A 13,050-nucleotide genomic window follows, 5' to 3' on the forward strand; every position below is an offset into this window, starting at 1 on the left:
ATGATGGATATTTTTTCTTTACAAGTATTTTGTTAAAGAATCCTTTTAAAAAAACCCACACATATCAAGTTGGCACAGCTTGAAAAAAAATTTAACCCATAGTAAGTGAGGGTGAGGGTATTTGGCAATATCTATCAAAATTGTAAATGCACATGTCCTTTTTCCCAGTAATTCCACTGTTAGGTAGTTATTGCTCATATGCAATTAAATGTGTGTGCAATGTATAAGGACATAAACAGTGTATTTATAATATATAGTATCAAAAAATCTAGAAACATCTTAAATATGTCTAAAAAATGGATTGAAGTAACCCTATGTAAATAACCTCTCCCTTTTGCTTAAGGAAGATGGATACATAAATCATCATAAAAGAGTGTGGATGTTCAGTAACAGAGACACACCCAAGGTTTTATGGAGCACTGGGGAAGTTGCTGAGGTGAGGGGTCAGGAATGGATTTCCATAGAAGATGACGTTGGACCAGTAGGGAGGGTGTTTCAGGCCTCGGGAACAGCATGAGGAATGGTATGATGGTGGGAACGGTAAGCAGTTCAGTGTTGCTGGAACATAAAGGCATGGAGAGGCTAGGAGTGAGGCTGGCTAGAGAGGTGGGCAGGGGACCAGTGAAGAAAAGTCTTGGGTGTCATGGGAAGGAGCTTGGACCTGATCCTGGCAGTCAGTGGTTCTCACCCCTGGCGCACATCAGTTTCCTAGGGAATTTCAAAAAGAAATATGGATGTCTCCTCCCACCCTGTCAGTTAAATCAGAATCTCTGTGGGATGGAAGCTGGGCACTGACATTTTTTAAAAAGCTGCCCAGGTGATTTTAATGTGCAGATAGCATGGAGTAACTGACAGGAAATCTTGAAGGGTTTTAAGCTAGAGATAGATGTGGTTTTAGAAAAATGGTCTTGGTAGTTGGACTTAGAGTATGAAAAGGCAGGCAGGGAGCCGGCTGGCAACTGTTGCAGTGAGCAGGTGAGGGCTGAAGAAGACCTGATGGTGGGCAAAGGTTGTGGGGATGGAGAGGAGAAGCTTATGAACACCTGTTCAGGAGATAAAATAGTTTGAACTTTAAGATTCAGTGACTGGAGAGGAGGTCGGAGGTAGTCAGGGTTGACCTGAGAGTCCTCACTTGGGAAACTGGAAATGCCTCAGACAGGCAGACAGGAAGAAAGGGTCTGGGGAAACTGGTGAGTTCCACTTCGGACATGTGGAATGGGAGGTGGGACCTGGATGTCCAGGCAGAGATCAGGCCGATGGACAGACCAGTCTAATGCTGGGGGTTCGACTAGGTGGAAAGAATTTGCAGTTTGCTAGCTGATGGAGGCTTGTTTTAGCTTTTTATCATTTATTCAGAGTAGCCTCCCCAAAAGTCACTTTTCTACCTCACAAAGGTGTTTTGGGTGTGAAAAGCAAGGGGTGGGCAGCACCCCAGATCAACTCCTGAGATAGGGTGTGATGTGTATCTCCCAAGTGCCTTGAAGTCAGGTGGCTCTCAGAGAGTTCTAAAATTAGCAGAGCAGCTGTGCTTGGTGGGTGGTAATGCTGGGACTCACTGGGCCGAGAACTGGGCCTTCCTGCTGTGGACTCTTTGTGTGAGTAGGTCAGGGATCAAGCAAGACTCTGTTTCTTTGAAGAATTCCCCCAGGAGCTGCGTGTCATGCCAGTGTGCTCTAAGGGGACAGAAGATGTCTTCTGTTGCCAGGTGAAAGGGAAAGATGGGGAGGGGTATACTAGAAGGAGACCCACTAGAAGGAGAGTGATTTTTCAAGGAAGTTCCCTGTAGAAAGGACACCCTTAAAAGCAGGTGAGGAGGCAGTTTGCATTGGAGGAGTGAGCATTAGGTTTGAAACTGAAAACTCGCTGTGCCGCTCTGTGTTTTGCACAGGAGAGTGCTGTGCAAATGCTTCCTGGTTGTGGTTTTGACTCTCTGGAGTGGTTCAGCCCCGGCCTCCAGATCTCCAGATTAGGGCTCTGCTGCCAGCTCCACCAACCAGAGGATTTGGGCAGGGGGGCCCAGGAGGGGTGTGTGTGTGTGTGTGTGTGTGTGTGTGTGTGTGTGTGTGTGTGTGTGTGTGTGTGTGTGTGTGTGTGTGTGTGTGTGTTTATAAAATCTCAAACCTCAAAACAAATAAATGGCTGGGGAGACTCAGAGGCGAAGGGTAGTAAATGACAAAATATTTCATCCTAGTTCCATCATGTTGGATTTTCCCCTCCTTGAGCTTTGGTCTGCAGATTATTACACATGCAAAGGAAGGACGTCTGAGAAAACTAAAAGTGACCAGGTATAGGACTCACTACCTAACTGAAAAACGAATCAGTAACAAGCTGTCGGGAAATTATAAACCCAGGGGTATTAATTTATGTAGCATTTGTCTGGGGATGCTTTTTCTACAAATACCACCATAATCCCAGATAATCCCAGAAGATATTTAGTAGCAAGATTTAAAAAGTAATCTTGACGTGTCCTTTGGGTTAATGTCCTTCATTTGCACAAGTAGTCTCCATTCTCTGTCCAGAGAGGCGCACCAAGCTCTCTCCGTAACTACTGGGTATTGGTGAGAATGCCAGGAGTGGCAGTGAGAGGGAGGGAGGGTATAAAAGGGGAAGGCAGGTGGGATGTGAATGGGGCAACACTTAAGGCCTGAAAAGCAGGACTTTTCACCTGGGTCTCCTGGTGTAGTACAGAGCTGGAGAAGAGAAACTGCCCCAGAAGCTCTGTCAGTTTGGCCCATGTGTGCCCTGATGTACATTATCCTAGGCCGAGCTGTATCTGTGCTCTGAAATGCTTCCCTTGCTTGAAATATTCTCTTCTGTAATCTTAGGTGTGTTTTCTTGGATGAATTTAAGGGGAGCTTCCAAAGCCAGGAGAGCAAGAGAGCAGCAAGTTCCCTGAGAAGGGAGGGCAGAAAGAGTCCCAGTGGAGAGGAAAGACTGCAGGTGGAGGTGAGTCCTAGAGTTGAGGGCTTTGGAAGAAAGGAGTTGGAGGCAGCTGGGACTGATGATGCCATACAAACCCTCCTTTCTCTTTATACTTCCCATCTTTGTCTTTCTTAATTTTATTGAACACTCAACATTCAACCCATTGACTTTACTTTTTATAGCTGGCAAAGGCCTTTACAATCCTCCTCCAGGGGCCAAGAGAAACCACTGGGCCAGTGTACTCTGTGTCTCTCCCTCACATTTAATGAAATGGTCCAGGGCAACACCCCGCCTCCTGCCCAGAACAGGCCCCAAGCCCCAGAGCCGGGGTATCTCCCCTGCTTCTCAGCTTCTCCTCCTCCAGCCCCTGACCTGGGATCTTGGTGGCTCCTCTTTGCCTTTCTTCAATCCCCTTCCCTTTATAGCCAGGCTTCAGGGTGTGGTGCATGGCCAGTGGCTGCTTACACTGCAAAGCTACTCCTGGGCAGCTTGAGGCAATCTCAGGCTACTTGCCAGGTAAAGGAGAGGAATTTCCAAGCATGCAGCTGCCTTCGGGAATCATCTAGGGGAGCTATTTATTGTGAGGGACAGGAGGCTCCACAGAGAACCTATTGCCCACCTTTATCTGTGCTCACTTTTCATGCATTCAGATGCAGAGGCTAAACCACAAAACCCAATACAACATAAGATCAGAAAGTGGGCATATCAGCATTTCTGCATGTATTACATACAACGTTCCTTTTACCTTGACCGGTTGAGAGCAAATCTGCCCTATCTGAGGGCACAGGAATGGCATAGGCAGTATGTCTCTTATGTGGCATTTCAGCTTTATAAAGCTTCTCAAAGAGGTGAAGCAGGATATTTTGGTGATAACTTGCTAAAGGAACACATGACTACAATAAAGGCTGATGATCTAGACTCAGGAATTCCATCCCTTCTTATTCCTACTTGGTTGACCATTTGGAGACGCTCTCAGGATCTCCCTTTGCTTCTCCATAAACGGTAAAGGAAACCAACAGTTACTGAGTAACCAGTTCCATGTACGGCGCTAAACACTTCATATAGGTATATCTGTGTAATTTAATCCTTGCAACCATTCTGTGAGATAGGCGCCTGTGATCCCACTTTACAGATGAAAACTCTTTAAGAGTCACCACGAGGTAAAGTAACTTGACGGAAGTCTGAGGGCTCGTACGTGATGGATCTGGGATCCTAATCCAGCCCATCTGGTGTCAAAGTCCATGTACGTTCTTTACACTATGCTGCCTCCCAGTAAAGAGTTAAATCCCTCTTCTTATCAGGTTTGAAAGAATGAATAAGGAACTACATGAAAAAGCTTTGATAATTATAAATCTAAGTATCTGTAAGTCAGATTTTTTTTTTAATATTTATTTGTTTATTTGGCTGCGCTGGGTCTTAGTTGCTACGAGCAGGATCTTCGTTGCGGCATGCAGGATTTTTTTTAGTTGTGGCATGCGGGATCTAGTTCCCTGACCAGGGATAGAACCTAGGCCCCCTGCATTGGAAGTGCAGAGTCTTAGCCACTGGACCACGAGGAAAGCTCCTGTAAGTCTTAGATTCTTAAGTATGATGAAAAGAAAATGGAAAGGGATCAGTTAAAGTCTCATAAATTCAAAATGTACTGCTGAGGAATCCTCAAAATTAGAAATTGTAAGTAAAAACAGAGATCTCAATCTCTTCATTCAGAAGAAGCTACGGAGGCTCAGTTTGCCTACAGATTCCAAACTGGTTAATGTGTATGTGCACACTGATAGAACAGCTTCCCAAGCTAGAAGAGCGCTCATCATCCAAAAATGAAGGGTTTATGATAACCACAATTTTAAAGAAGGCTATTAGTAAAGGAAATACAGACTTCCGATAGATTAAAACAGATTTTTAGAAAGAATCCATGACTGCTTTACAAAGTGCCTGTGTGATGGACAAAGACAGGGACATTAATTTCTATTTTCTGCAAGGGAAGGTTTATCTCATTTAATTCAAATCAACCCAACCTTCCTCAGGATCTGGAGCCCTAGATCATTCTCCAGATTTGAGCCAGGCCAATGTTATAACATGTACAGGCTTAGACGTCTGAACAAAGTCGTATCATCCCAGAGGAAATGTTAACACCTCACAGAGGCTCTGAGGATAATCCATGACTTCGATTGTTTTGTAAAGAAAGCAAGACTCAGGACTGGCCTTTGAATTGTGACACTCCTCCTAGCACTGCAGCAACCTCGAATCAACCTAGGTTCTCTGACTAGGTTGGTTTCAGTGCATTTGGTTCTGAAGTGCTCTAAACAAAGACATATTTTCCCTTCTACTCTAAAAAGATATCTGGTCTACCAGCAGAGTCCTATGATCGGGGATGCCACCAACATAAAGAAAATCCAATGTCTTCTTTTCACAGTCTAACTCTTTTGGATAAGATGATTTTCCTATCTGACTACATTTTTCATGTTGGCTAACTCCAGCTGAAGAATATGTCAGAGCCCATGTGGGCTCTTGGCTGAGAGACTTGGAAGTTGAGGCTGTACACAGAATGTGTAGCCCCTTTCTGGGGAAGAGAGAGGGAGTATTCATAGAATCTGAGCTGGGGGGGGCCTTGGAGAGAATGTGCGGTAGGCAGCCTCTGAAATAGTTCCCAATGGCCTGCCTCCTGGGATTCATGCCCCTGTGTACTCTCCTCCCTTGGGTGTGGAGCTGGATGTAGTGAGTCAATTCTATGGAACAGAATACAGCAATAGTGATGGGTGTCGCAAAGACTCTGACTTCCATTTTGCTTGCCCTCTCTTGCTCATGCTAATGAAAGCCAGCCGCCATGTTGTGAGTTGCCTGTGAAGAGACCCCTGGAGGGAGGCCTCCAGCCAACAGCCAGAGAGGGAATCAGGCTCTTATTCCAACAGTGACTCTTAGTCTAGAATTCAGAGAGGAATTGAATCCTGCCAACAACCTCCTGGGTGAGCTAGAAAGCAGATCCCCTCCACACTGAACCCTGAGATGACTGCAGCCCCAGCTGAAACCTTAATTGCAGCCTCAGAGAGACCCTAAGTCAGAGAAGTTGGCTATGCAGTGCCTGGACTCCTGACCCACAGAATCTGTGAGATAATAACTTTATTGTTCTAAGCTGCTAAGGTTCGGGTTGATTTGTGTCATCTTAGATAACTAATACTTCATCTAATCCAACTTCTATATTCTCAGTGAGCTGATGGAGACCTGGAGAGGTTTAGTACCTAGTCTGAGCTCTCACAGACTCAGACCAGACCAGAAGTCAGGTCCTGGAATTCCCAGGCGGGGCTCTCTCACCAATTTACAATGGCCTTTTGCAATTTGGTGTCACGGAAATTTGCCTGGCATGGCCTTATTTAACCCCCCTTTAAATGAGCCCACACTTTTTCCTAATAGGATAACTCTGTTTCTAGCTGGCCAGGAAGAGGATGGGGCAGAGTCTGGAAGCCTAATCTTGAAGCCAATCTGTCCCTTTCATGGCCCCTGGGCAGGGGTCCCTACTCCCAGCCCAGCCATATTCCAGGCACTGGGCTTTCTCTTCTAGAGTTGGCCCTCTGTATCTGCAGGTTCCACATCCACTGATACAATCAATCTCATATTTAAAAATATTTGAAAAAAAATTCCAGAAAGTTCCAAAAAGCAAAACTTGAATTTGCTGCATGCTGAAAGCTATTTACATATCATTTACATTTTATTTACAACTATTTACATAAATTACATTGTATTAGGTATTATAAGTAACCTAGAGATGATTTAAAGTATATGAAGGGGACTTCCCTGGTAGCACAGCGATTAAGAATCTGCCTGCCAATGCAGGGGACACGGGTTCAAGCCCCAGTCCAGGAAGATCCCACATGTCACAGAGCAGCTAAGCCCGTGCGCCACAACTACTGACCCTGTGCTCTAGAGCCCGCGAGCCACAACTACTGAAGCCCACGCACCTAGAGCCTGTGCTCCGCAACAAGAGAAGACACCGCAATGAGAAGCCCACGCACCGCAATGAAGAGTAGCCCCCGCTCACCACAACTAGAGAAAGTCAGCATGCAGCAACAAAGGCCCAATGCAGCCAAAAATAAATAAATAAATAAATTTATTTTAAAAAATAAATAAAGTATACAATGGGAGGATGTGCATAGGTTATATACAAATACTATACCATTTTCTATAAGGGACTTGAACATCTGGGGATTTTGGTATCCTGGGGGTTGGGGGTCCTGGAACCAATCTCCTGCAGATAGCAAGGGATGACTGTAGCTGAAAAACCTTGACATTTCCAAATCTCTCTGGCTCACAGATTCTAGCATTTTACAGCCTTTCTCTCTCCTTCTACAATTTAGAGCTATCTTGTCCTGTTAATTCTTAGTGAAATGAGCAGTCTCTCCTTATCCCATTCTCCTCAAGTCACAGATTTACGTTGTGTGCTGCCTTTAGCCCTGGGCCTTCCGAGGAGAGGAAATGAGGTGGGTCTGGGAGGGGCAGCACAGTCCCAGCAGCACAGCTTTGAGTGTGTGGATAGAGGATGGAGAGGATGGAGTGGGGTGAGCCTGGGTGAAGCTAGGAGCAGAGGGTTGGGCCGGGCCTGGGGAGTCTGGGCCAAGGCGAGGTGGAGACAGATAGGGAGTCTTTGTTGGGTAAAGGGCCAGCTGGGGTTGTGTGCTATGGATTTGAGCAATGGTATAAGGGTCAAACCACCGTGAGAGGCAGGAGGGGCACACAGCTTGGGAGACAGGACAGCTGAGGGCCGAAAAAAGGGCAAGGCCAGGCAGGGGATCAGGAATTCAGGCCTCAAACACAGGTATTGGCATGAAGTAGACCTTGATGATACTCAATCCTGGGCCTTGATGTGAAAACAGCTGTCTGCCCAGGTGGCCTGTTTGCTCCCAGTTACAGCAGAAACCAACCCCGGGGCATGGATATCCTTCATCTTCAGTGACTTTCCACCTCATACCAAGTGCCCTCACACTCAGAGAAAGGAGGAAGCAGGGTCAGGGCTGTTTGCCTTTCATGCTCCACAGACTGGCTCCCCAGTGGCCTCTGGGGTGAGGGTGAGGTGGAGGGGAGGGGGCAGTGGTGAGTTGTGGTTGTGGTGTATGTTTTCTGCTTTCCGGCACATCTGTGTCTAATAATGATAGAGAAAGAGGCAGGTGGTCTCCTCAGTGTTTGGCTGTTTTAAGATTTGGGGAGGGCTTCCCTGGTGGCGCAGTGGTTGAGAGTCCACCTGCCGATGCAGGGGACGCGGGTTCGTGCCCCAGTCCGGGAAGATCCCACATGCCGCGGAGCGGCTGGGCCCGTGAGCCATGGTCGCTGAGCCTGTGCATCCGGAGCCTGTGCTCCGCACGGGAGAGGCCACAACAGTGAGAGGCCCGCGTACCGCAAAAAAAAAAAAAAAGATTTGGGGAGCAGTGGTTGTTGCTGGGAACAAGGGGACAGCTGCTTTGTAAGATTCCAGATGGATCCACAGAAATCTTCGATGCTAGAAAGGTTGGCAAGCAGGAGAAATCGTCTACCTCTTCCTGCCACCTGGTGGATACTCCAGCTAATTTATAGACCATTTCTAAGCAGATTGTTCCTGAAATGACCTTTGTATGGAATGGAGAGGGGTCACAAAATGGCAGCATGCTGGGTCCTAGCCTCGGATAAATTTTGATTCAGCTCAGTATTTAAAAAAAAAAAAAAAAAAAGAGCCACTCAAAAATCAGGACACTTCACTCAAGCCCAGATTCCTGGCTTCTCTGGCCACACGGAGCTGAATTCCCTTATGGTGTCATGGCAAGGAGCCAGGCAGCCTCCTTCAGAGGGAGCAAGCGCTCTCTAGGGTCCAGGCCTCTCTGGCCCTCACTCACATGACACAGACATAAACACTTGAACCCTGTCTTTTTTACTCATTTACCTTATCTTCCTGGCCCCTGTACCCACCTGAGATTTTTTTTTTTTTTTTTTTTTTTTTTTTATTTTTTTTTTGCGGTACGTGGGCCTCTCACTGCTGTGGCCTCTCCCGTTGCGGAGCACAAGGCTGTGGACGCGCAGGCTCAGCGGCCATGGCCCACGGGCCCAGCCGCTCCGCGGCATGTGGGATCCTCCCAGATCGGGGCACGAACCCGCATCCCCTGCATCGGCAGGCGGACTCTCAACCACTGCGCCACCAGGGAAGCCCCCACCTGAGATTTTTACTCCATGAAACTGAAGGATCACCTGGGCCCAGAAGAGGATACAGGCATCATAACGCAAAGACCAAAATTCCTATACTTCAGATACATTTTTGATACCTGGGAAAGGATTTTCATAATCTCCCTAATTACATATCTGCTCCATGTTATTCTTTCTTCTGTGTTGTACTTTCAGGAGCTCTCATAATAGAAATTGTCTGAAAGAGCCAACTGTACTTATATAATTAGCATAATAATATTGGTCAAAGACAAATTAGCTCTGCACAAACATAAGATGAATACACCGAACCAGTTCTCATTAACCAAAAGAGGTCATACAATGTAGATTATATCCACAGATGCTAGTTTGATCAAAAGTAATCTGCTCTGATTAAAATAGAAAGAAAGTAGCTGAATTATAATAACAGAGAAGCTGCTAAACTCACTGTTGATTTCATCAGGAGACAAGGGATTGGGGACAACTGATGATGATTCTTGAGTCTCGCACAAAAAGAGGCACAGTAGAGTAATTTTCCCATCTAGTGTCAAATTATTAGCCATTCAAATGAACATTCCTAGTTAAATTCAATAGATAAATTGCTTCTGCTCCACGTTTTCTTTTTAAGTGCACTTTATATGATCACACTCAACTACCACTACATAAAACAAATCCCTACACACAGCTGTTCAATATATTCAGATTTAATTTAAAAATGCTTCTCAAAAAGATCACTGGGAACCAGTGAATTCTAATTTCTAGTTTGTCAGAATTGTTATTTTGCTCTATAATATTGAACAGGTGCTTTTTTTTCCTCCCACCCCCACCTCCCTTTTTCCACATCTCCCACTCTGGGAATCATGGACACCAGGGCTTGGGTTCTAGGTCTGTAACAAAGGCCTTTTGTATGAAGACTGAGGAATAGGAAGAGAGACTGTGAAGGTCTGTGGCCTAGAAGACTCTTTAAAAGTATTGAGCTATCAGCAGTCCTCAGGATACTCTCCTGGATGTCACAAGGGGTTATGGTTTTTGGAGGATCACATGAGGAAACGTAGTTAACTTTAAAAAGTAGACGAAGTTTAAAAAAAACAAACAACCAATCAAAAAATGGGCAGAAGATCTAAATAGACATTTTTCCAAAGAATACATGCAGATGGTCAAAAGGTGCATGAAATGATGCTCAATATCTCTAATTATTAGAGAAATGCAAATCAAAACTACAATAAGGTGTCACCTCACACTGGTCAGAATGGCCATCATCAAAAAGTCTACAAACAGTAAATGCCGGAGAGGGTGTGGAGAAAAGGGAACCCTCTTGCACTGTTGGTGGGAATGTAAATTGGTGCAGCCACTATGGAGAACAGTATGGAGGTTCCTTATAAAACTAAAAATAGAATTACCATATGACCCAGCAATCCCACTACTGGGCATATACCCACAGAAAACCATAATTCAAAAAGCTACATGCACCCCAGTGTTCACTGCAGCGCTATTTATGATAGCCAAGACATAGAAGCAACCTAAATGTCCATTGACAGATCAATGGATAAAGATGTGGTGTGTGTATATAGATACACACACATATATATATATATACACACACACAATATATATATAATGAAATATTACTCAGCCATAAAAAAGAATAATGCCATTTGCAGCAAAATGGATGGACCTAGAGATTATCATACTAAGTGAAGTAAGCCAGACAGACATATACATACATACACACACACACACACACACACACACAAACACACACACGTATATATATGTATATATATGGAACTGATTTGCTGTGCTGTACACCTGAAACTAACACAAGATTATAAATCAACTAAACTTCAATAAAAACAAAAATAAAAAAACTATATGTATCAAAGTAGAAGGAAAGAACATAGATCATTACAGTGTTTCTAATTAGAATGAGGAACTAGGTCTAAAAAGGATTTAACTGAGAAACTAGGACTCATTGTATTACTCAAACATACACCCTATGGCCGTCTCTGTGAGTAGGCAACTGGTTCTACGGCATGATTACGGGTTACCAGCAAATGACTGTCCCTAAGGAAAGGAATCAAATCCATTTACACTTGCTGTTCTGGTGTCCTGCATTAATTTAATCAAAAGATGTGTACGGAGCCTGCCGCAATGCAGAGACCCTGCCTAATAAATACTGATAACTGAACAATGCCCCACTCTCAATTTGAAGTTTCCTCTATTTAACAGCTCTCCTACCTGCCTACCATAGAGACTGAAATCTGATTAGAGATGCATTTCAAGCTGTATGTGTGTGAGAGGTGGGCAAGCACACTGAAAACAAAACATTTATACCTGTGTGAAGACCACCAAAACGATACAGAGCCCCTGCTTATACACATGCATACATCACACTCTCACTTTGTGGGTGTGCAATAATTTTCTCTCTAATCTCACCCCAAAAATCTGATTTTTTTTTTTTGGCCATGCCGCGTGGCTTGCAGGATCTTAGTTCCCCGACCAGGGATGGAACCCCTGCCCCACTGCAGTGGAAGCACAGAGTCCTAACCACTAGACCACCAGGGAATTCCCACAAACATCTGATTTAAAAAAAGATTTTTTTAAAAGATTTTTTGATGTGGACCACTTTTAAAGTCTTTATTGAATTTGTTACAATATCGCTTTTGTTTTATGTTTTGGTGTGTTTTTTTTGGCCACAAGGCATGTGAGATCTTAGCTCCCCAATCAGGGATCAAACCCAGAAGGCGAAGTCTTAACCACCGGACCACCAGGGAAGTCCCTGTTTTGTTTTTAATGTGACATGAAATTAAGATTTTTTTCCTTTTCCTTCAGAAGATATTAGAGGATATCTGCATCGTGGGGTGTAGAGATGTTAAAATCCTACTGTTTATCCTTGCAACTCCTGTTATTTTCTCCCATCCCAAGCATGAATATTTACCTCCAACAAAGCCAAAGTTGAAACGCTCAGTTCTTTATTATTTTTTAAAATAATTCATAGTTGGTGAAATGTGCAGTTTTTGAAAAAAAAGAACTCAAAGTAAACAAGGGGAAGACTGATTTCTTTTTAACAGACTTGCTAGCGTGGGACAATTGTGCTGGCAAGGGCAGGACTGAGATGCTGAGGGGAACTCCTGGACCACTACCCAATGTCCCATAGCCTGCCTCGGCCCCTGGAACTGAGTGCAAACAGCAGTCTTAGCTGCAGCAGAAAGGGATGTTTCTCCTTCTTTTTCCTCCTTAAATCAAGGACTTTTCCTCACCAAGGACTCAGAGAGGGCGGGACACGTTTTCTCTCTTTGGTTAGAAAAACACACACACACACTCTACACCTGCAGCTTCTCCTTTCAGGTCCATCACAGCCTCCCTTTTCTGCTTTGCTCAAGAGATGGAGAAGCTGCTCCACCTAATGTCCTGGATCATCCGAGTCCGACATCCCAGTCTAGTTCAGTTCCTAGGATACCCAGGCCCGCCACACACACACACACACACACACACACACACACACACACACACACACACACACACACACACACACACACACACACACACACACACACACACACACCCGGTCCCAGGCCTTGGCAGGGAATCCCCGCTCCCTTTAAAGCACGGAATCATGACTCTTGCTGAGCCCCCAGGACTTGCTCTTTATCACTCTGGGGGCATTTTCTTTGAATGCAATCCAGTCTTTCAGATTCCCACGTCTAAGAAGCTGCTCTCTGTCCAATGGAACATTCTGTTGCTGTTCGCTGTGAAGCAGTCTTATTTTGTTCTTTTCATTAGGGAATGTTTCCATCAGGGGCCTGCCCGTTGAAAAGGCTCCCTGCTCAGAAAGAGGGTGGCTTTGTCTCTCCCGCTTTCGTGACCTCTGTCAGGAGTTCTTTGAGGCTCCAGACAAGACATAATGGGGAGAAATGCTTAGAGCTGCACTGATAAAATTTTGAGATTTGCAGGGAAACTACTAGCCATGTTCCC

The 13,050-nt window shown here is 45.0% G+C and overlaps 1 protein-coding gene across 1 annotated transcript in view; it reads right to left on the reverse strand.

Moving 5' to 3' along the window:
• The window catches only part of RALGPS2 (Ral GEF with PH domain and SH3 binding motif 2), a 322,932-nt gene that overhangs the window by 259,194 nt on the left and 50,688 nt on the right, over window positions 1-13,050 (reverse strand). The gene's annotated exons all lie outside the window — the stretch shown is intronic.

The sequence above is a fragment of the Tursiops truncatus genome, chromosome 1 (genome assembly GCF_011762595.2).
Source record: "Tursiops truncatus isolate mTurTru1 chromosome 1, mTurTru1.mat.Y, whole genome shotgun sequence".
Lineage (NCBI taxonomy): Eukaryota > Metazoa > Chordata > Mammalia > Artiodactyla > Delphinidae > Tursiops > Tursiops truncatus.